This window comes from Macrotis lagotis, chromosome 3, assembly GCF_037893015.1.
Source record: "Macrotis lagotis isolate mMagLag1 chromosome 3, bilby.v1.9.chrom.fasta, whole genome shotgun sequence".
Lineage (NCBI taxonomy): Eukaryota > Metazoa > Chordata > Mammalia > Peramelemorphia > Peramelidae > Macrotis > Macrotis lagotis.
In genome coordinates, this window is record NC_133660.1 from 14103222 (window position 1) to 14125982 (window position 22761).

Below are 22761 nucleotides of genomic sequence, written 5' to 3' on the forward strand. Positions count from 1 at the left end.
TATGCTCCTTCTAACTGCTCTAATAAATGAGAAGATTCTTATGATATCATCAGTTTTAACTTCCCATGCAGGAATGCAGTTCAAATGATTAAATCCCTCTCATAATTTACCCTTCCTGTTCACCTTCTCTATGCTTCACCTGAGTACTTGAAGATCAAACTTTCTGTTCAGCTCTGGTCATTTCAACAGGAACATTTGAAATTCCCCTGGTTCATTGAATGTCCAGCTTTTCCTCTGGAAGATGATGTTCAGTTTTGCTGGGCAGCTGATTCTTGGTTGCATTCCAAGCTCTTTTACCTTCTGGAAAATTATAAGGACTATATTTCTGTAAAATAACATGTAGTATCTGTGTTAAACCAAGACTAGGCATTATCTACAAGAGGTATAAGCTAAAAGCCTTTCTAGTAAGATGAAAATGAAGCAAGGGTATCCATTATTACCACTCTTATTCAAAATTGGACTAGAAATTGTAATTATAGCAAGAAGAAAAAAAGGATATTGAAGAAATGAGGATAGGTAATAAAGAAACAAAACTATCACTGTTAGTAGATGATGTGCTGCTTTACTTAGAGAATTCTACAGAATCAGCTATAAAATTACATGAAATAATTAACAACTTTGGAAATGCTGGAGGATATATAATAAACCTGCAGAAATCATCAGTATTTCTGTATAGTACTGATAGAATTGAAGAGGAAGAGATAGAGCATTTTCATTTCACCCTGCCAAGTATTATAAACACAGAAACTATATGAACAGAATTCATACATATAAAATAGATCTAAATAATTGCTTAACAGAATGTTTAATCAATGGAATATTCTAGGCATACAATATGCAGAAACAAATGAACACAAGAATAACAGTCTTTGATCAACCCAAAGATCTCAGGGATTGGGAAAGAATTTATTATTTGAAAAAAAATGAGGCTGCTGAGAAAATTGGAAAGTAGTTTGGCAAAGACCAACATTTTTTTTTAGGTTTTTGCAAGGCAAATGGGGTTAAGTGGCTTGCCCAAGGCCACGCAGCTAGGTCATTATTAAGTGTCTGAGGCCGGATTTGAACCCAGGTACTCCTGACTCCAGGGCTGGTGCTTTATCCACTGCGCCACCTAGCCGCCCCAAGACCAACATTTTATAATGTACATGTGAAGATAAACTCAAAATGGTTATGTAATTTAGATGTAAAAGCTGTTATCATAATCAAATTAAGGGAATATAGAAAAAATAGGTGCGGCTAGGTGGCGTAGTGGATAAAGCACCGGCCCTGGAGTCAGGAGTACCTGGGTTCAAATCCGGCCTCAGACACTTAATAATGACCTAGCTGCGTGGCCTTGGGCAAGCCACTTAACCCCATTTGCCTTGAAAAAAAAAGAATGGGGAAAAAATAGCTATCAGATCTATGAATAGAAGAAGAATTCAAGACCAATAAGCACTGGAGAGCTTCATGGAGGGGGAAAATGGATAATTTTTTTTTGTTTTAGTTTTTTAGGTTTTTGCAGGGCAAATGGGGTTAAGTGGCTTGCCCAAGGCCACATAGCTAGGTAATTACTAAATGTCTGATGCTGCATTTGAACCCAGGTACTCCTGACTCCAGGGCAAGTGCTCTGTCCACTGCACCACCAAAATGGATAATTTTAATTACAAGAAATTAGAAAGTATTTTCATAAAATCAATGTAGCTAAAATTAAAAGGAAAGCAGGAAATAGGAAAATATCTTTATAACATATTTCTCTTAGGAAAATCTTATTTCTGAAATTTACAAGAATATGAATTACTTTCCAATTGATAAATAGTAAAAAAGTGTGAAGTGGCATTTCTCAGAGAATGAAAATGAAGCAACCAATGACCATATGAAAAATACTCTAAATCACTAATAATTAGAGAAATGCAGATTTAAAAAATTCTGAGTTATGGCTTCATCCATTAGATTGTCTATGATGACAAAAAAAAAGATGACAAATGCTGGAGGGTATGTGGGGCAATAAGTATTTTAATGCAGTATTAGTGAAGCTATGGACTAGTTCAACCATTCAGGAAAGCATTTTGTTGTTGCTATGCCCTCCAAAGTTATTAAAATCTTTGATCATATCTTTTCAACCTAGTTATTTGATCAATATTTCAAAGAGATTTTTTTTTTTGTTGTTGTTGTTTTGTTTTGCAAGGAAATGGAGTTAAGTGGCTTGCCCAAGGCCACGCAGCTAGGTCATTATGAAGTGTCTGAGGCCGGATTTGAACTCAGGTACTCCTGACTCCAGGGCCTGGATCCAGGCTTTATCCACTGTGCCACCTAGTCTCCCCAAAGAGATTTTTTTTAAAAATGAGAAAGGGCCCATATGTACAAAAAATATTTATAGCATCTCCTTTTGTATTAGCAAAGAATTAGAAACTAAAGTGAAGCTCATCAGTTTAGAGGTGACTGAACAAGTATATGAACATAATGAAGTAATTTTGCTATAAGAAATAATGAATGGGAGACTTGCAGAAAATCTTGTGAAAATATGATCTGATATGAAGTAAAGTGAGTAAAACTAGCATAACAATTTAATATAATAACAATATTGTATAAGTATTCAATTCTGGAAGTCAACCACACAATAACCAGTATTCCAAAGAATTCAGAATGAAACATTATCTGCCTCCGGAAAGCGAATTGATGGACCTGGAGTGAAAAATTAAAGGCATATTTTTTATATTTCTTGAAATATGATAAAAAATTTGTTTTTTTGTTTACATATTTGAAGTGGATTTTATTTGTCTTGCTTGAGTGAAAGAGAAGAGAGGAACTGAAAATTAAATTTAAAAAAGAAAACTCACACAACTATTCTTTATGTTTTTTTTTAGGTTTTTTGCAAGGCAAATGGGGTTAAGTGGCTTGCCCAAGGCCACGCAGCTAGGTAATTATTAAGTGTCTGAGACCGGATTTGAACCCAGGTACTCCTGACTCCAGGGCTGGTGCTTTATCCACTGTGCCACCTAGCCGCCCCTCACACAACTATTCTGATGGCGTCCACTTCAAATTTCTGTAACACAGTCTTACTATCCTACTTTTTTCACTGATTCTTCAAAATTTTTTCCTCCCTCCTCTAACCTCCTATGGCTCCCTAACCCCATCAGTTGAGAACTCTGCCTCATATTTTACCAAGAAAATGAGACTTTGTGTCTGAGCTCCCTCTTCTCCCCTCTTTCTCATCTCATATCATAAAGTTACCTTCTGCTACTATATCTTCCTTTACCCCATCGCACATGAAGAGGTGACTTTACTCTAGGTACACCACCCAATCCAATGGATGGTTAGTGGTTGTCCTTTGTTCTCATCTGAAGAGAACCAAAATGACATCACTATGTTGGAGTCAAGTAACAGTGTATATGATTGTAGCCGATCTAACAAATATGAGCTTAGAAAATTCTACCAGAGGTCAAACACAAATAGTTCACGTGAACATTTTGGACTATTCTAAACTTGTATATTTCATTTTATTTTAAGCTCCTTTAATACTATTTTGCTTATAGAGCATAGTCCCTTCTTTGATGGAACCAAAGTTTGCTCCATGGTCCTTTACCAGCATCTCTCAAAGCACACAATCAATTTCTACATTCTTTATAGAGACAGTATTCTTGTACCATTTCTTTTGACCTTCATGTGAGGGCTTGCCTCACATAATTGTCTATAAAAATAGTCTTTTAGGGAAATGTGTGTTTGATATTTGAACAATGTGGCTGGTCCATTGGTGTTGCCTTCTCTGTGGTAGACTTTGCTGGGTAGTTTGTTAGTTTGAGAAAGGACCTCAGTGTATAGTACCTTATCTTGACAGGTGATCTTCAGAATCTTTCTAAAACAGTTCAAATGGAAGTGATTCAGTTTCATAGGCATACGACAAGAAGGTCAGCACAACAACTCCATAGACTTTCAGGCAGTCTAATACCTCTTGTCTCCCATACTCTTCCTCAGAGACTACCAAACACTGAACCTAAAGAATCTTTCTGACTCCAGACCCCAACATTGTATCCACTCTATTACTTTGTTGCCTGGGAAATCTTTAATTGCATCCCAAAGCACAGATTTTGGGTTAGTTAGTGTTACCTCTCAGAGCATACGGACTGGTAAGGGAGGTATTCTGCATAAATGCCTAATACTAAGACATAAAGGCATTATTTTTTTGGGCTTTCTGCTTTATTGTTCTTCAGAAACAATTCTATTTACTCTATCATTGTTTATTGACACTAATTGGAGAAAGGATAAAATTTCTAGTTTACTATTTTATTGGTTTTGTGATATAGAAGTCCTTTATTGAATTTTTAAACATGAATTTCTTTTAGACTTAGCTAACAACAGAATATAATGATACCTGTGAGAGTAGAATATTAATTTGGTTCTTTTTGTCATTCAACTTGAATTCCATCTGATTCACAGCATTCCAAAGAAATTTAATTTTGACTCTATATTTTTGTTTTATTTACTTTGAGAATGTAAATAGCATGCATGCTTTGAAAAAAATAAAATATCCCCATTCCTAGCTATGCATTTCCTCTTTTGTACTATGATATTTAAAGAAGTTATAGCATTCATAATCATGCCACACAAGGTGGCAGCATATGGCAGCTTTATGACTTTTAATATCAAATTCAACCTAGCACTATAAATTTTAGATGTAAGATGTAAACTAACTCAGTTTCCAATGAAACAAAGTCTTTGCTAAGACATCTTTTTTTTTTGCAAGGCAAATGGGGTTAAGTGCCTTGCCCAAGGCCACACAGCTAGGTAATTATTAAGTGTCTGAGGTCAGATTTGAACTCAGGTACCCTTGATTCCTGAACTGATGCTCTATCCAATGCTCCACCTAGCCATCCCATTGTGCCACCTAGCCACCCCTCCAAGACATCTTTTTAAAAAAGTAGTATGTATCATAATCCTTGGTTTCTCATCTCAGCTATTTTTTTTTGTATTTAATATGTAAAAACTAAACAAAAACAGGATTTTTAAAAATTAAGTAAAAGAAGCAGCCATAGTTCAAGGATAAGATCCCTGGATTTGGAGTCAGAGGTACTAAATTGAATCTAGGCTTTGTTATTACCATTGTGTGATCTTTCTACTAGTAACTTCATCTCTCTAGAGACCACTTTCCTCATCTGTAATGACAGAATTAAAATTAAAATTAATCCTATTCATATTTCAAACTTTTTAGCTTGGAGCTCAAGTCCTTCACCTTCCATTTTCAGTCTCATTCCATACACTTCCTTCCCAATACTCTTTTGCTCTCATTCAATCCTACTACTTAGTACTTTTCAATTTCCTATTCCTGCTTTTTCCAAAGCCTGGAATGGCCTGCATTATTCTCTTACCTAATGAAATCCTAGTCATTCCTTAAACTTTGGTTTAATTTCTATAGCATTCTTTCTTGATCTCCTTAGTCAGTAATGGCCTTCCCTTCCCCTGCACTACACATTGAATTTTGCTTGCAAATCTGCTTTAGGTGCAGCTCTAAAGCCACTGACCTCTTGGTTCAAGTTTGATGTTGGAATGACATGAAATACTTGCAAGGAAGGCATTGCATTTTTAATAAAGGAGAAGCTTTACTTTGTCTTTGATCATATTTGTTCTCTGTTCTTGAAGAAGACCAGCATGTCAGGGAGGTGATGCTGTGATAATCAACCTTGCCTTTTTGGACCAGTGAATCAGGATGACTGGAGATGGACTTGGATGTGAGACAATCAGGGTTAAGGGACTTGCCTAAGGTCTCACACAGTTAGTAATTGTCAAGTGTTTGAAGCTGGATTTGATCTCAGGTCCTCCTGACTTCATGACTGGTACTCTACCCACTGTGCTACCTAACTGCCCTTAGTTCAAGTTTGATGTTGAAATGAAATGAAGCACTTGAAAGTCATAGAATATTTAATAGAAGAGTTTTTTTAATCCTTATGCAGCAGGAATAATCCCAGTCACTTGTCACAACATAATGCTTCTTGGAGTCTAGGGCAATGACCAAATTTGAATGGCAGCAAGTACATGTGGCAGAGACCAAGAAGCTCCATCAGGGAGGTGAGGGTCAATCAGCTTGCAGAGAAAGAGAAATCAGAGAAATTGTTGTCTTCTTATAGCATCTCTTGCACATGTTTGTTCTGAATTGTATGTAAATTAAATGTGCTATATTCCCCTCTCTCTGCAAAAATCTACTTTCAGTGTCTTAAGGATAAACTAGAATATGCCAGTGAATGTAGCAAGTCCTTTCCATTTGGAAAGTTTTCCAGTATCAGCCTGGTGATGGACTATTGTCTAGTGCTTGAAATCAATCCTAAATAAAATGGGAGAGATTTGACATTAGGTTTACTACAGAGTGATGGATGTTTTTGACTATAGCAGCTCTAAAGTTATGTTCACTAAGGATAATGAACATAGATTTTTGAGGTATTCCATTGAAATAAATCACAATCCCTTACTAGATTGTATAATCCATAAAGGCAGGACAATGCCTTTAATAAACATTTTGCTGTTTGCATCAGGGTCCTCAAAACATGCTTTAGAGCATTGGGCAGAGTCTTAGAATAAGCATCTTATTAAAAATGCAGCTGAAGTGGTGTCTGAACTCCTTTCTCTTCATTTTGAAACAATGGAATAGAACCAAGCATTGCTAGAAAATTATATACCCCATTAAAGAGACACATAGGACACACACTGTCTCTCCTGGCTGCTTCTCCTAAGGTCATCTCACAGGGAAAGAATGCAGAAATGCACCCACATCCATGATGTTCTCTTGGAAACACAAACAATGCAGTTCTTTCCACATTTCTGAAATTCACTAGGGACTTATTCTTGCTCTGGGGAAAACCTAAGCTATCAAAAGGAACAAAAATAGACCAAACTAATTAAATCAACTAGGCCATTAACAACACTTCTTTCTAAATATCCACACTGAGAGTTCATGCTTTGATGCCATTCAACTATGAGGGGATTCAGGACTGCTTGTTATCTGAGTGCTGATCAAATCATCTATGCTCAGCTTCTCCATAACAGCTGGCCATGGTGCTGATAAAAACAAGATCTAACACTTTCTTCACTAAGGCACAATACACAGCTTTGCATATGAAAGCACAATAATCATTGGTTGATCCTCGGAAATAATTGTAGTCACATAAAATTGTAAGTATAGAACCATTTCTCTTTCTACCAGTATCACTAAATTAATGCTAGATAGCATCAGGCTATCTGGCAATGAAATTAAGTAGTTATTATGCTTTACTGACTGATCTGATGTTAATTGTCAACTGATTGAGTTGCTGGTAGGGGATGTAAGATTCATTCTCTGCCTTTCTTTCTCCAATTTATGATTGGGGAAGTTCCAGAATTGCCTTCATGATAATTTCATTTTTTAAAAGGTGGAGGAACCAATAAGTCTATATTTTATATTTGAACTGATTTAGATTAACAGAGAAGAACTGATCACTGTGGTTAAAATGATGGGAACACTGGAGAAAAGTGACACCTATCCCTTAGAATTTGTGATAGAGAAGAAAGCTAGGTATAATTTCATGTAAATGTAAGATTTGGGGGAAATAGATTTCAAAGTTTTCAGGGGAAGAATGGACTTAAAATCTTTAGGAAAGGGCACCCAGAAAGGGAGGGGAAACTCTCAAAAAATAAAATTCTACAAAGTGATTTTGTTGAGGAAAAGAATGAGAGTTATCTGAAAAAGCTTATATGAATATATTAGCAAAAACCAACCCACGTAGATTTTAAAAATCTAAGTCATGAAGATGAAAGCAAGAGAAGTTTGCAGAGGATGATATGAATTGATCATATATATATATATATGTATGATCAATGCATATCTATATCTATCTATCTATCTGTATGTGTGTATATATATATATATATATATATATATATATATATATACATATAGTAATAACATTCGGAATGCCTTGAGGCAGCTGATAGAAGCCAAAGAGAACCAACAAGATTTTTTTTTATTTATGTAAGGATAGGGATTATTGAATTGATTAATCATTACCCTATCCTAGGTGATCAGATATTATGTCCCATAAGTAAGAATGTCTGAATTAAACAATCAATAAATCCAATACTTTAGAATAAGTTTAAAAAATTTTTGAAAGTTATTATTTGAAGTGAAGTAATGTTGCACATGAAATGTGTTTGAATTGGTGGAAGGAATTTGATCTTTCCCTGTGTAGGGTCTATAAAATAGCAAAGTAGTTTAAAAATGAGAGACTGGAGCTAATGTTGAGCCAGGGGAGAGTGTTCTAGTCAATTCTAAGAAAGAATTATTTGGATAGGAGGTAGAATGGAGAAGAAGAATGACTCTTATGTTTTGGCTTAGGATTCTTCTTTGGTTTGAGGATGCCAGTTTTTCATTGGTATCCTCATAGCATCATAGAGTTAGCAGTGATTGTCAGTAGGTATGAATAGCTGATGATTGTATTTCATGTGACAAAGAAAGACAGTTAGTGGTCTATGAGAAGTCCAACAGAAAAACTGCAATGTATCTAAGTTAGCTTTTGCTGGGACTCTGCATGTACAGGTAGGAGAGTATTTTACAAACTTTTTGGGGGGAAAGTGGGATGTGTTGTAACAACTATAGGATTGGAGTAAAATATCCATTTCAAAAAGATAATTAAATCTGACTAATTTATTTCCCTGACAACCATGAAGCAAATAACACAGTAGTGGAGGCTCAAATTAGAAAACTAGCTTAGTCCCATAGGGATCCCTTGAATCTGAAAATGAATTGTAGCAACCATCTTCCGGGGACCTGACTTATCAGACTGCAAAGGGGTTGGAGAATAACTCTATATTGCGCACTTAGTTTGTTAGGGGAAAGAGGGCAGATGCTCAAAAGGAACAGTACTATTTTTGGAATGAATAAGAGTATCCTAATAGTTTTTAGGAACTATTTCTTCATATTCCTTTGACTACTTATTTACCAGAGAATGGATTTTGGCTTTGTCAATTGAGAACAAAATCTGGAACTGAAATAATTTATAAAGAAGTTTATTAAGCCATCCAGGGGAGGAGAGAGCCAAAAAAAAAAAAAGACTCCAAACTCCCCCACCCCGACCCCAAGTGCCTTAATTTACACATTTTTCAAACAAAGGAACAAGGAAAAGATAGCTGATTGGCCAACATAGAGACAATTTGCAGATAAGACACTTAAGATGTATAATGGGAGAAAATTCCTCCCACTTTTTGCAATAATCTTTGAAACTGACTGGTTTCTGATCAGCAGAACCTGAAGTCCTGAGTTAAGCATTAAGCAAATCTGGTCTCTAAGCAACAGGTCTGGTTTCTCAGTCATGCAGGGCTAGGTTCAAACAATACCATAAAGTTTCTGCAGTCTCATATTTCTCTATATTTTGGATGTCAAGCCTTTATCATGGAAATTTGATACAGTGATTTGCTCAGTTAAGTGTTTCCCTTCTTAGTTGTATTCATTTTGTTTATAAAAAATCTTTCAGTGTAATATAATCAAAATTATATATTAAATCCTTTGTGAATATCTCCATTCCAAGTTTGGTTAATAATTCACCCCACTGCCCCAGGATAGGACTGAAAAATATATAATCTGCTTCCTTTCTAATTCTCATATCATATGATCTTTAATATTCAGTTCACATATCTACTTTGAGTTTATCATGATGCAAAATAGTGATCTCAGACTAATTTATGCTAGATGATTCTCCAGTTTTCCCTGAAGTTATTTTCAAATGTGTAATTCTTTCCTAGATGATTTATGTTTTTTGGCTTATTGAACACTGGGTTGCTTATTTCTAGCTATTTTTTGTCTAGTCGGTTTCATTGATCTACTTTTCTATTTTTTAACTAATACCAAATAGCTTTGTTGAGTATTCTTTTTTTTTGAGTTTTACAATTTTATTAAAGATATTATTTGAGTTTTACAATTTTTTCCCAATCTTGCTTCCCTCCCCCCACCCCCACCCCACAGATAGCATTCCGTCAGTCTTTACTTTGTTTCCATGTTGTACCTTGATCCAAATTGGGTGTGATGAGAGAGAAATCATATCCTTAAAGAGAAGTCTAAGAGGTAACAAGATCAGACAATAAGCTATCTGTTTTTTTCTAAATTAAAGGGAATAGTCCTTGCACTTCCTTCAAACTCCACAGCTCCTTATCTGGATACAGATGGTACTCTCCTTTGCAGACAGCCCAAAAGTGTTCCCAATTGTTGCGCTGATGGAATGAGCAAGTCCTTCAAGGTTGAACATCACTCCCATGTTGCTGTTAGGGTGTACAGTGTTTTTCTGGTTCTGGTCATCTCATTCAGCATCAGTTCGTGAAAATCCCTCCAGGTTTCCCTGAAATCCCATCCCTCCTGGTTTCTAATAGAACAATAGTGTTCCATGACATACATATACCACAGTTTGCTAAGCCATTCCCCAATTGAAGGACATTTACTGGATTTCCAATTCTTTGCCACCACAAACAGGGCTGCTATAAATATTTTTGTACAAGTAATGTTTTTACCCTTTTTCCTCATCTCTTCAGGGTATAGACCCAGTAGTGGTATTGCTGGGTCAAAGGGTATGCACATTTTTGTTGCCCTTTGGGCATAGTTCCAAGTAACTCTCCAGAAGGGTTGGATGAGTTCACAGCTCCACCAACAGTGTAGTAGTGTCCCAGATTTCCCACATCCCTTCCAACAATGATCATTATCCTTCCTGGTCATACTGGTCAATCTGAGAGGTGTGAGGTGGTACCTCAGAGAAGCTTTCATTTTGCATTTCTCTAATAATTAATGATTTAGAGAATTTTTTCATATGGCTATGGATTACTTTGATCTCCTCATCTGTAAATTGCCTTTGCATATCCTTTGACCATTTGTCAATTGGGGAATGGCTTTTTTGTTTTAAAAATATGACTCAGTTCTCTGTATATTTTAGAAATGAGTCCTTTGTCAGAATCATTAATTGTAAAGATTGTTTCCCAATTTACTACTTTTCTTTTGATCTTGATTACATTGGTTTTATCTGTGCAAAAGCTTTTTAATTTAATGTAATCGAAATCATCTAATTGGTTTTTAGTGATGTTCTCCAACTCTTCCTTAATCATAAACTGTTCCCCTTTCCATAGATCTGACAGGTAGACTAGTCCTTGATCTTCTAATTTGCTTATAGTATTGTTTTTTATGTCTATGTCCTGTAACCATTTGGATCTTATCTTGATAAAGGGTGTGAGGTGTTGGTCTAATGTAAGTTTCTTCCATACTAACTTCCAATTATCCCAGCAGTTTTTATCAAAGAGGGAGTTTTTATCCCGGTGGCCTGACTCTTTGGGTTTATCAAACCGCAGATTACTATAATCCTCTCCTGCTTTTACACCTAGGCTATTCCACTGGTCCACCACTCTGTTTTTTAGCCAATACCAAACAGTTTTGCTGACTGATGCTTTATAATATAATTTTAGATTGGGTAGGGCTAAACCACCTTCATTTGCATTTTTTTTCATTAAGCTCCTGGCAATTCTTGACTTTTTATTGTTGAGTATTCTTGATGTCAGGTCTGAGATCAGATCTGATGAAGCTATTCCAAGTATAATAGGCGAAATGGGCACCTCAGACACAAAATGGGAATGAAATGACCCACTCATAGTCCATCTGACAGTAACAAAAGGAGACTTTCTTAGTCATAGCAGGGGAGGGACATTCAGGGCAGGGAAAGGATGATCATTAAAGCAGGAGTCTTGATTCAGCTGATTACATCTTTTCTAAGCTCATATTCATCAAGCTGCTGGCACTTAGTCAAAACCTTAGGGAGAAGGTCTAGCCCTTTATGTCTTACTGTTTTAATATTCAGAGAATCAAAAAGTTGCATCATTGTAGTCCTTTACTCCCTTGAGCCAATTAAATCTTGAGGAGAATTTCTCCCCCCCCCCTTTTTTTGTTAATGAACTTCTTGTTTTTAAATCTCTTAAGTTTTCCCCTATATCTGTTTCCTGTTTCTTCCCAGTGAATCAGCCCAAATAACAAGAAATATTTTTTAATAGAAAAAAGAAAAAGGAGAGGAAGAAACAATCAGCAAGATTGGCCAATACATTAAAAATGAGAAAATATTATAGAATGTCCCATAAGAGAAGGGTGAATGTGGAGGGAGTTTTCTTATCCCTCTTCTTTGGGGCCATGCTTTTCCTTTGTAATGTTTGACATTCACTTAATTTTGTTTCTAATTTCTTGGCTGCCCTTGTCTTAGTCAAGATGTTATTTGTTTTCTCAATTATGCATATTTTGTAATAGTTCATGTAATAATTTCTATGTTTCTCTGTATTTCTCATTTTTTATAGCACATCAATATTCCATTACACTTCTATATCACAATTTGTTTCTAATTTGTTGCAAGCACAAAAAAGGCTGCTATGAAGCATTTTCATTTCATCAATGACCGTATGGATATTGAAAACTGGAATCTGTGGCTTAGAGGGTATGAACACTTTAATCACTTAATTTGCATAATTAAAAATTACTTTTCAAAATAATTGTTGTCTACTAACAACAAAAGGTCAAAATTGGGATGAAATGACATTCACAATCCATCTAACTGTTAAGAAAATGGAGCTTATCTTCCCACAACTGCTCCAAAATTAACCATTTCCATCTTTTAATCATATTAACCAATTTTGCTGGGAATGAGACAAGATCTCAGTATTATTTTGCTGGATACTTTTCTTTTTAGATGATTGCTATGATTTTGTCATTCTTTAGAGAAATGTTTATTGAGGGGAATAGAACCAAAACAGTAGAGAAAAGTCAGGCACTAATCTGAGCTCTCCCAATTTCCCCTTTCAAACAATATCTCAAAGCAAATTCTGAAGCAGCAGAATCCACTAAAGGCTGAGCTGAAGAAATTTTTCAACCTAAGTCACCTTAGAGGGTGAGCAAAAAAAACTTATCACACTGGGGAGAGAGTGGAGTACAGTCCAATGCAGGGTATGCCAGCACAGGAAACCAGACCTTGGAGGTGAGTGAATCAGTGGCAGCAGTGGCTGCCACAAGCTCTGTCTACAAATGTAAGGGGGTCAATCATTTGGTCAGATGGAGATTATAAAGGTAATTTGCTGGTACTGGGTACAAGTATCTGTTGTATTGGAGTCACAGTCCTGGATCACAATTCCTGGGTGAAGAGGAGCCACTAAAACACCATAGTTTGTGATTGCAGGGGAGGACTTTGATCTTAGTTCCAGGGCAGAAAAGAGTGCTTATAATTGCTCACAGAGCAGAGCAGAGCCTATCTCTCCTTAGATCATGCAACTTTGGAAAAATTAAAAGCTTATAAACACCCTCACTAACTGCACAAAAAATCTGAAGTTTGGGTCAGTACTGTCTCCACACCTGGAGCAGAGCCCAACTTTAAAAAAGGCTAAAAGTCAAGAAACATGTTACAGAAATGAACAAAAAACACAAAAAACCCCACTACACACATAAAAGATTCTGACCATAGAAAGTTCCTAAAGCAACAGGGATCAAAACACAAACTCAGAAGAAAACCGCATAATCAAAAACTAGTAAATACCCAAAACCTCAAGGAAAAATTGATCTCAGGCCCAAAGAAAATTCCTGGAAGACCTATACAAAGACTTTAAAAATCAAGTAAGAGAGGTAGAGGGAAAAATTGGGTAAAGAAATGATGGTAAAAGAAGAAAAAAGAATAAATAGTTTGATAAAGGAGGCACAAAAATACTGAAGAAAATAAAATCTATAAAAATAATATGTCAAATAGAGAGGTACAAAAATCTAATCAAGAGAACAACTTCTTAAAAAACAGAAGTGGACACTGGACAAAAGAGGTACAAAAATTCAATGAAGAAAAGAATTCTTTAAAAAAAGATTCCAAATGGAAAAGGAGGTACAAAAGCTTAATGAAGAAAATAATTCCTCAAAAATTAGAATTGAACAAATGAAAGTTAATGACTCCATTAGATATAAAAGTAGAAATATATAAAATAAAAAGAATGAAAAAAAGAAGAAAATGTGAAAAGCAACTAACCTGGAAAACAGATCCTGAAGAGATAATTAAATTATTATTGAACTACTTGAAAACCATGGTTAAAAAACCCCTAGATATCATCTTTGTAGAAATTATCAAGGGAAAACTGCCTTTTACCAAAGGGTTCAATAGAAATTGACAGACTCTATCAGTCATTTCCTGCACAAAATCCCACAATGAAAACTCCTAAGAATACTAAGACCAAATTCCAATGCTTCCAGCTTAAGGAGAAAATATTACAACAGCCAGAAGCAATTCAAAAGTCATAGAGTCACAGTCAGGATAACACAAATTTTAGCAGCTTCTACATTAAAGGATTAGAGGGACTGAAATATGATATTTCAGAGGGCAAAAGAGCTAGGATTATAACCAAGAATCACTTATCCAGCAAATGAACCATAAATGATACAGAGGTCTGTCAAGCATTCCTGATAAAAGGACCAGATCTGAATAGAAAATTTAACTTTCTAATATATAAAACTCAAGAGAAGTATAAAAAGATAAACAGGAAGAGCATAAAGCATTTAATAAGGTTAAACTGTTTACATTCCTATATCAGAAGATGTTTCTTGTAACTCTTAAGAACTTTATCTTTCTTAGGGCAATGAGAAAGAATATATAGGGGCAGTAAGTACAGGTATGAGTTGAATATGATGAAATAATCACTAAAACTGTAATTAAGAGGTAAAAAAGAAGAATGAACTGGGAGGGGGGTGGCTAGGTGGCTAGGTGGCGTAGTGGATAAAGCACCAGCCCTGGAGTCAGGAGTACCTGGGTTCAAATCTGGTCTCAGACACTTAATAATGACCTAGCTGTGTGGCCTTGGGTAAGCCACTTCAACCCCATTTGCCTTGCAAAACAAAACCAACCTAAAAAAAAAAGAATGAACTGGGAGAAGGGAGAGATAGAATGAGAGGCAATGAAGAGCTTTAAGAATAGAGATGAAGATGAATGAGTGATATGGGAGTGCTTGAGCCTTACTTTGATCAGAATTGGCTCAAAGAGGAAATAAAATAGACACTGAATTAGTTATTGGAATCTATATTACCATATGGGAAAATATAAGGGGAATGGGATAAGGGGAAGGGAAGGATTGATTAAAAGGAGGGTGGGTTGGGCAAGGTAGTAGTTAGAAACAAAACACTTTTGAAGATAGGGTGAAGGGAGAGAGAATAGGATAAAGGAAAAAATAAATGGAAGGAAATATGATTAAAAATTATACAAATTTTTCAATAAGTGTGATAAAGGTCTCATTTCTGAAATATATAGAATCAAATGTATGGAATTAAGAACCATTCCCAATTGATAAATGGTCAAAAAAATATGAACAGACAGTTTTCAGACAAAATAATCAAAACTATCTATAGTCATATAAAAATGCTCTAAATTACTATAGATTAAAACAACTCTGAGGCATCACTCCATGACTATTAGATTGGTTAATATGACAGAAAAGGAAAATGACACATTTGGAGGGGATATAGGGAAATTGAGACCCTAATGCATTGTTGATAGAGTCATGAACCAATCCAACCATCCTGTAGAGCAATTTGGAACTATGTCCAAAGGGCTATAAAACTATATACACCCTTTGACCAGTTATAGTACTACTAGATCTGTACCTTAAAGGAAAAAAAGAGAAACTAATTATTAAAAATATTTAGAGTAGCTTTTTTAGTGGTAACAAAGAACTGGAAATTGAGGAGATGCCATCAATTGGGGTATGACTGACCAAGTTATGGCACATAATTTGATGGATTACTACTATGCTATTGTAAAAAATGATATGCAGGATGCTTTTGGGAAAAATAAGGAAAGATTTGCATGACCTGATGTGCAGTGAGCAGAACCAGGAGAACAACTGTAATAGCAGTGTTATATGATGATTAACTATGATCTATTCTCAACAATAGCTATTCTCAACAATACAATGATTCAAGACAATTTTGAAGGACTTATGATGAAAAATACTTTCCACTTCTAGAGAAAGAACTGATGGAATCTATATGCAGTTCAAAGCATACCATTAACCTTTTTTCTTCTTATTTTGTCTATTTTTTTTCACAATATGACTAATATGGAGATATGTTTTCCATGCCAGGACATGTATAGCTTTTATTAAGTTGATTATTCTCCAAATGAGAAGGTAGAGGAGGGACAGAATTTGGATCTCAAGTTCTTAAAAAATGGGTGATAAAATGTTTTTATTTCAACTTTTGCAAGGGAATTGGATTAAGTGACTCACCCAGCTAAGTAAGTATTAAGTATTTGAGGTGTGATTTGAACTCAGGTCCTCCTGAGTCTAGGGCTGGTGCTGTATCCACTGCACCACTTATCTGCCCTCTAATAAAATGATTTTTTTTTGCAAGTAATTGGGGGAAAATACAATTTTGAATAATTTTTTAAAATAAAAAAGAAATTTTTGCTCATAAAATTGCACATTTATGCATTGGGGGATGATGTTTGGTCACATATAATATATATGAATAATTTGAATATTTAATATCTATCTCTCTATGTAGTTCAATTGTGTCAGCCTGGAGTGGTTGCCATTTTCCTTTACACATGAGGAACCGAGGCAAATAAGGGTTAAATGACTTGTACAAAATCAGAACAATAGTAAGTATCTGAAGCCATAGTTGCTGAGGTTTTTTCCCCTTCAGGCAAAACACTACTGTTTCAAGTGCTCTTTAGATTTTAGAAGGAGCAGCTAAGTGGTGCATTGGATAGAGCATGGGCCTTTGATTCAGGAGGATGGGAGTTTGAATCTAACCTCAGACACTTGCCTCTTACTAGCTGTGTGACCTTGGGTAAGTCACTTACCCTTGATTGCCTCACATTCAGGGCCATCTCCAGTCATCCTGATTCATATCTAGCCACTGGACCCAGATGTCTCTGGTAGAGACACCTCCTCAGTGAAATCCAATTCACATGCTTGTCATGGCATCACTTCCCTGATGATGTGGTCTTCTTTGAAAATGAAGGACAAATGTTATTATTATTATTATTAGATTTTAGAAACTGAATTGCTTTTCCTCAGTGAATATCAAATCCAAATATTTTCAGAAATGTTAGAAATAGTAAGTTTCTAATAGCCTGCTCCTTGTTTTCATGCTAGCTTCAAACCTCTAGTTCCTTTTATATATTTTCCATTTTCCTAAGGCAGAATAATTATAAGATAATAATTATACTATATTATTATATAATAATTATATAATAAATATAAGATAATGATTATAATATAATAGTAATTATAAGTTCATAGATTTACAATTATAAGGTACATAAAGAGTCACCTAGCTCAACCTACTCATTTTTCATGGGAAAAACCTGATGCCCAGAGGGCTTGTGACTTTCTCAATATCACTTTAGTAAAAAATGATATAACTGGGATTTAAAACCATTCCTCCCATATCAAGTTTAGTGATCTTTCCACCACACCAATGTGATCTTTGAATGAAAAATTCATTGAGGACTGAAATGTATTTACTTTCAATTGGTTTTGAGAAGACTATTTTGGAGTAAAAAAAACTTGGACTTTCATAGTGTTCTTTGAACATTCATTATTATTAAAAGTCAGAAGTCTCTCACTTGTATACATCCTTGAAGGTTCCAGAGAGAAAGAGCTTACAAGATATAATATGAGAGCCAAAGTATCAGTAATCCTTTGGTTTCAACACTCACATGAGGGAATCAAGGGACTAAGAGGTAAAGTGATTCATCCAAGGTCACACAGTGTTTCTAGTTAAAGTTTAACCTTCAGACAGTAGCAGTGAAAAGTCAGAAGTTATATGTGAATGTCAGAGGTAAATTGGTTTCTTCACCTTTCTGAAAATGTTGAAAAGAAGAACAAAAGGACTTCCCCAATGTGCTTAGGAAAATCACTGCTTGCAAATGTTATTAACATTTTCAAAATTTGATATTCCTTAGGAACATGCAAGATGTGGGAGAGAGGTAACCTGAAATTATAAAACAAGAAATTCTCAAAAGATCTGTCATATGTGAGAAAATTCTCCTGTAGGTTATTTAAGTTCAGATATACTAAATGGGGACATCTTTAGGGAAGGAACATGACACTCATTTTGATAGGTAGTTTGCTGGTAAGTTGTGACATTGACAGATGTGAATTGATATAGCACTGTGTGACCTATTTCGAACTCAGAGGTAAATAGAAGGCATGAAAGAACATTATGAGAATCTCAGATTCTTCATATGACCTTCCAAAGAGACCAAAACTTTTTATATCCTTTCCAATATTTCCTAAAGTTTGGGAGATTTGAAAGTTTAAAATAGTGAACATTAAAATCAGTTTTATTTTCTTTCTTCCCCTCTTCTATGAATATGAATATATATCACAAAGCTATCCTTTATGAGCTCACTTAGTAATCATAAATATTGTAACCAACTAGATCTTGTTAGTTATTTTAGAGATTTTCTGCAAATTCCACTAATGCAGTCAATCTAAATGTGTTAATGTGTTATTTTCAGAATTTCTACTGCTGTAAATTGGAAAGAAGCCAGAGAACATAAGAATGAATGAGAAAGGATGACTACTTTTCCCCTGGCTAAACTAAATTTGAAGGGTTAGCAATTGAAGATAACTTTAGCATTAGGTCTACAGAATAGCCTCATTCATTGATAAGTTTCCACCTAGTTATTCATATATTTTTAATTGCTTTCTAATGACTGGGTTTGGTTATCAAATATGTTACTTTCCTTTGCACAAATCAATGTATTTTCTCCAAGTGACTGGATTTTTTCACTCACTAAATTTGTGATGCTAATAGCAATAGCATGCACCATGTATGCGTCTGTGGGTTTGCCACTGAAATGTCATATGATACATATGCAGAAACTTTTCATTGGTTCTATAGTGTCTTTAAAAAACTCTTGCCAACAAGAGTTGCAGCCATTCTCCTTGACCACTTTTTCTTAGTTTAATTCATTCACTGATTACTTGCTTCTAGCAAAAAACATTACTGTAAAGGGAAAGGTCTATGTAATGCTATGAAAATAACCGCTCATTTTGTCTCACTTTTTTATTTTATATTTTTAGGTGACGAAGACTAATCTGAAAGCTCTGACCTTGTTAGTTTTGAAAAATCAGGAGAGCAAGACTGGCAATCTAGAATTCTGAGTACATGCTAATTTTAAAGCCATGAAACAAGGAGTGACTTTCAGAACTGACATTAAGGACTGCAGAAGGATAAATGAGATCTGAGAGTCATCACATCTGGATTGAACTTGGTGAAAGAAATGCTATGTTAAGTCTGAGCCCATTCTCTCCAGAGATTAATATAAAATCAAGGAGTGTGTGACCTCAGGTTAGGGGAGAAATGTTATTATTTTTTATCCTTATATCTTCAAAGTCAATATCCTTTTGTTGAGTGATATTAAATGGATTCAATTCAGTTCAACAAACTTTACGTACCTACTATGAACAAGGGACTATGCTAAGCATTGGAAATACAAAAAGAGGGGAAAAGTAATTCTTATCCTCAAGGAGCTTACAGTGTAATTGGGGAAAAACATACAAACAAATATGTGCAAAACAAACAGGATAAATAGGAAATAATAAGCAAAGAGAAAACACTGGAATTAATCAGGGTAAGGGAAAATTTGCTGTAGAAGGTAAGATTTTAGGAAGCCTTGCATGTCAGGTTTCAGAGCAGAAGTAGAAGAGCTTTCTAGGAAAGAGAGACAAGAGAAAATGCTGGGAACTGAGAGAGGAAGTATTTTAAGCTCATAGCACCATCAAAAGACCAGTGTCACTGGATTGAAGTGTGTATTGAAGTGAAGTGTATTGAAGTGTATTGGGGAGTAAGGTAAAAAGAAGACTGGAAAGGTAAGAGGGGACTAATTTATTAAGAGCATTGATAGAGAAATGTCAGAGACTCCCCAAAACTTTCCCAAATTCCCCTCCAAACAACTTTCAGGCAGAACCCACAAAAGGACAAGTAAAACAATTCTTCACCTCAAGAAAACTTTGAAGGTCAATAGGAAATGTTTGTGGAGCTCAGGTCATCAGAGGTTCCATCAGGGTTGATAACACCCCAACAAACCAGCAGTTGACCTTGGGACAACTGAATCAACAGCATTACCTGTGACTTCTGGAGCCTGCAAATCACAGATGGTAAGGGTCAGTAGGAAATTACAGGGGTCTTTCAGGTGTTTTCATTGGGTGAGGACTCAATTATATTGTCTATTACCTTGATTCTGAAAACAGTCCCATGTTGCAGTCCCTGAGGAGGAGCACTAGAGTGGACAGCCAGAGTGGAGCAGGGACCCTGATCACAGTTCCAAAGCAGAAAAGAATGTTTATGTTTTGCCCATAAACCAGTAAAACTGTGAAAACACCACTCCTGAGGTTACCACCTGGAAGAAGTAAAAACTTATAGTCTCCCAGAACTAGCTTTGAAGATAGCTGCACAAGAAACCTAAGACTTGTGACAGTTTCCTGTGAGCAGCTCACCCTGTGAGCAGAGTCCTAATTTAATATCAAGATAAAAGTCAAGGAATAGACTGGGGAAATGAGCAAGCAACAACATTTAAAAAAAAGAACCTGACCACAAAGTCACTATGGAGACAGAGAGGATCAAAACACAAACTTAGAAAAAGATAATAAAGTCCATCTACTACATCCAAGATTTCAAAGAAAAGTAGGAATTGTTCTGAGGTCCAAAAAGAACTTTAAAATAAAGTTCCTAGAAGAGCTCAAAAAGATTTTAAAAATCAAATAAAAGAGGTAGAGAAATATTTGAAAAATAAATGATATTTATTCAATAATCAACTGTTTGATAAAGGAGGTACATTAATACCAAAAAACCAAAACAAAACAAATAAAATAGAGTAGGTCAAATAGTTAAAAAAAGCATACCTATTCAATGAAGAAAAGAATTCCTTAAAAAGCAGAAATCTACATGGAAAAAGACATACATAAATTCACTGGAGAAAAGATCTCCTAAAAATTAGAACTGGCCAATGGAAAAGGAGGTCCAAAAATTCAGTGAAGAAAATAATTCCTTAAAAATTAAAATTGGGGGACAGCTAGATGGCACAGTGGAATAACCCTGGAGTCAGGAGGATCTGAGTACAAATCTGGCCTCAGACACTTAATAATTTCCCAGCTGTATGACCTTGGGCAAGTCACTCTTAACCCCATTGCCTTAAATAAAAAATTAGAAAACATTAAAAGAATAGAATTGGACAAGTGAAAGCTAATGGCTTCATGACACACCAAAAGCAAGAAAACAAAATTAAAGGATGAAAAAGTAAAAGAAAATCACAGATGGTAAGGGTCAGTAGGAAATTACAGGGGAAATTGCAGGAGAAATATCTCCTTGTGAAAACAAGTGACCTGAAAAAATAGTTCCAGTAGAAATTTTTTAAGAATTATTAGACAATGTGAAAGTAATGATCAAAAAGGTATAGTCATCCTCTCTCAAGAAATTATCAAGGAAAATTGCCATAATATCTGAGAACCAGAGGATAAAATGGAAATTGAAAGAATTTCTCTAATCAGCTCTTGAAAGAGATTCCAAAATGAAAATTATGACTAAGTTCTAGAACTCTGAGGTCAAGGAGAAAATATTGCAAATGGCCAGAAAGAAACAATTCAAATATCATGGAACCTCAATCAGGATAACACAAGACTGAGCAACTTCTACATAACTAAAAATAAGATCTCTTGCAGAAACATTATGCTCCAAGAGGCAGGATCCTTACAGGTCTCATGTTTTTTTTTAAATTTTTTTGGAAAGATTTTATTTCTTTTTGAATCTTACAATTTTCTCCCAATCTTGCTCCCTTTCCCCCCTCCACAGAAGGCAATCTGTTTGTCTTTACATTGTTTACATGCTGTACATTGATCTAAATTGAATGTGTTGAGAAATCATAGCCTTAAGAAGAAAAAAAAATAAAATATCAGAGATAGCAAGATTATATAATTAGATAATGGATTTTTTTTTTAAAAATTAAAGGTAATAGTCTTTGGTCTTTGTTTGAACTCCACTATTTTTTCTCTGGCTACAGATGGTATTCTCTATCGCAGATACCCCAAAATTGTGCCTGATTGTTCCTGTGATGGAATGATCAAATCCAGCAAGGTTGATCATCACCCTCAGTTCATGCAAATCCCTCCAGGCTTCCCTGAATTCCCGTCCCTCCTGGTTTCTAATAGAATAATAGTGTTCCATAACATAAATATACCACAGTTTGCTAAGCCATTCCCCAACTGAAGGACATTTATTTGATTTCCAATTCTTTGCCACCACAAACAGGGCTGCTATTAATATTTTTGTACAAGTGATGTTTTTACCCTTTTCATAATCTCTTCAGGGTATAGACCCAGTAGTGGTAAGGTTTCACATTGTTTTGGGAAACCAAAAATTAATATCTATGTTGTATTTTTATGTATTTTGCTAGATAGTTCCCAGTTACATTTTGAAGCTTGTTTCCTCTTAGTTTGACACTATTTTACAAGTCCTATGCAGCCATGGTCCTAGCTGATGACATTTCAGAATAAAATTCTTTAAAATTTTGAAATTCTCCTGACTCTAGCATGTAAATTGGCCAGTGAGGTAGAAAGTATTTTAAGAACCAACCATGATGTGGGGTAGCTAGGTGGCGCAGTGGATAGAGCACTGGCCCTGGAGTCAGGAGTACCTGTGTTCAACCTGGCCTCAAACACTTAATAATGACCTAGCTGTGTGACCTTGGGCAAACCACTTAACCCCGTTGCCTTGTAAAAACC

The 22761-nt window shown here is 35.3% G+C and overlaps 1 long non-coding RNA gene across 2 annotated transcripts in view; it reads left to right on the forward strand.

The window, feature by feature from the left end:
- The window catches only part of LOC141517298 (uncharacterized), a 61066-nt gene extending 39092 nt beyond the window's left edge, over positions 1-21974 (forward strand). Inside the window, exons 2-5 of one of the 2 annotated variants that reach the window (XR_012476821.1) lie at positions 12310-12446; positions 12826-12983; positions 16532-16628; positions 19066-21974. This is a non-coding gene — a long non-coding RNA (uncharacterized LOC141517298). The remainder of the gene's footprint in view (positions 1-12309; positions 12447-12825; positions 12984-16531; positions 16629-19065) is intronic. The other variant, XR_012476822.1, reaches the window with a different exon arrangement.
- Positions 21975-22761: the final 787 nt, after the last annotated feature.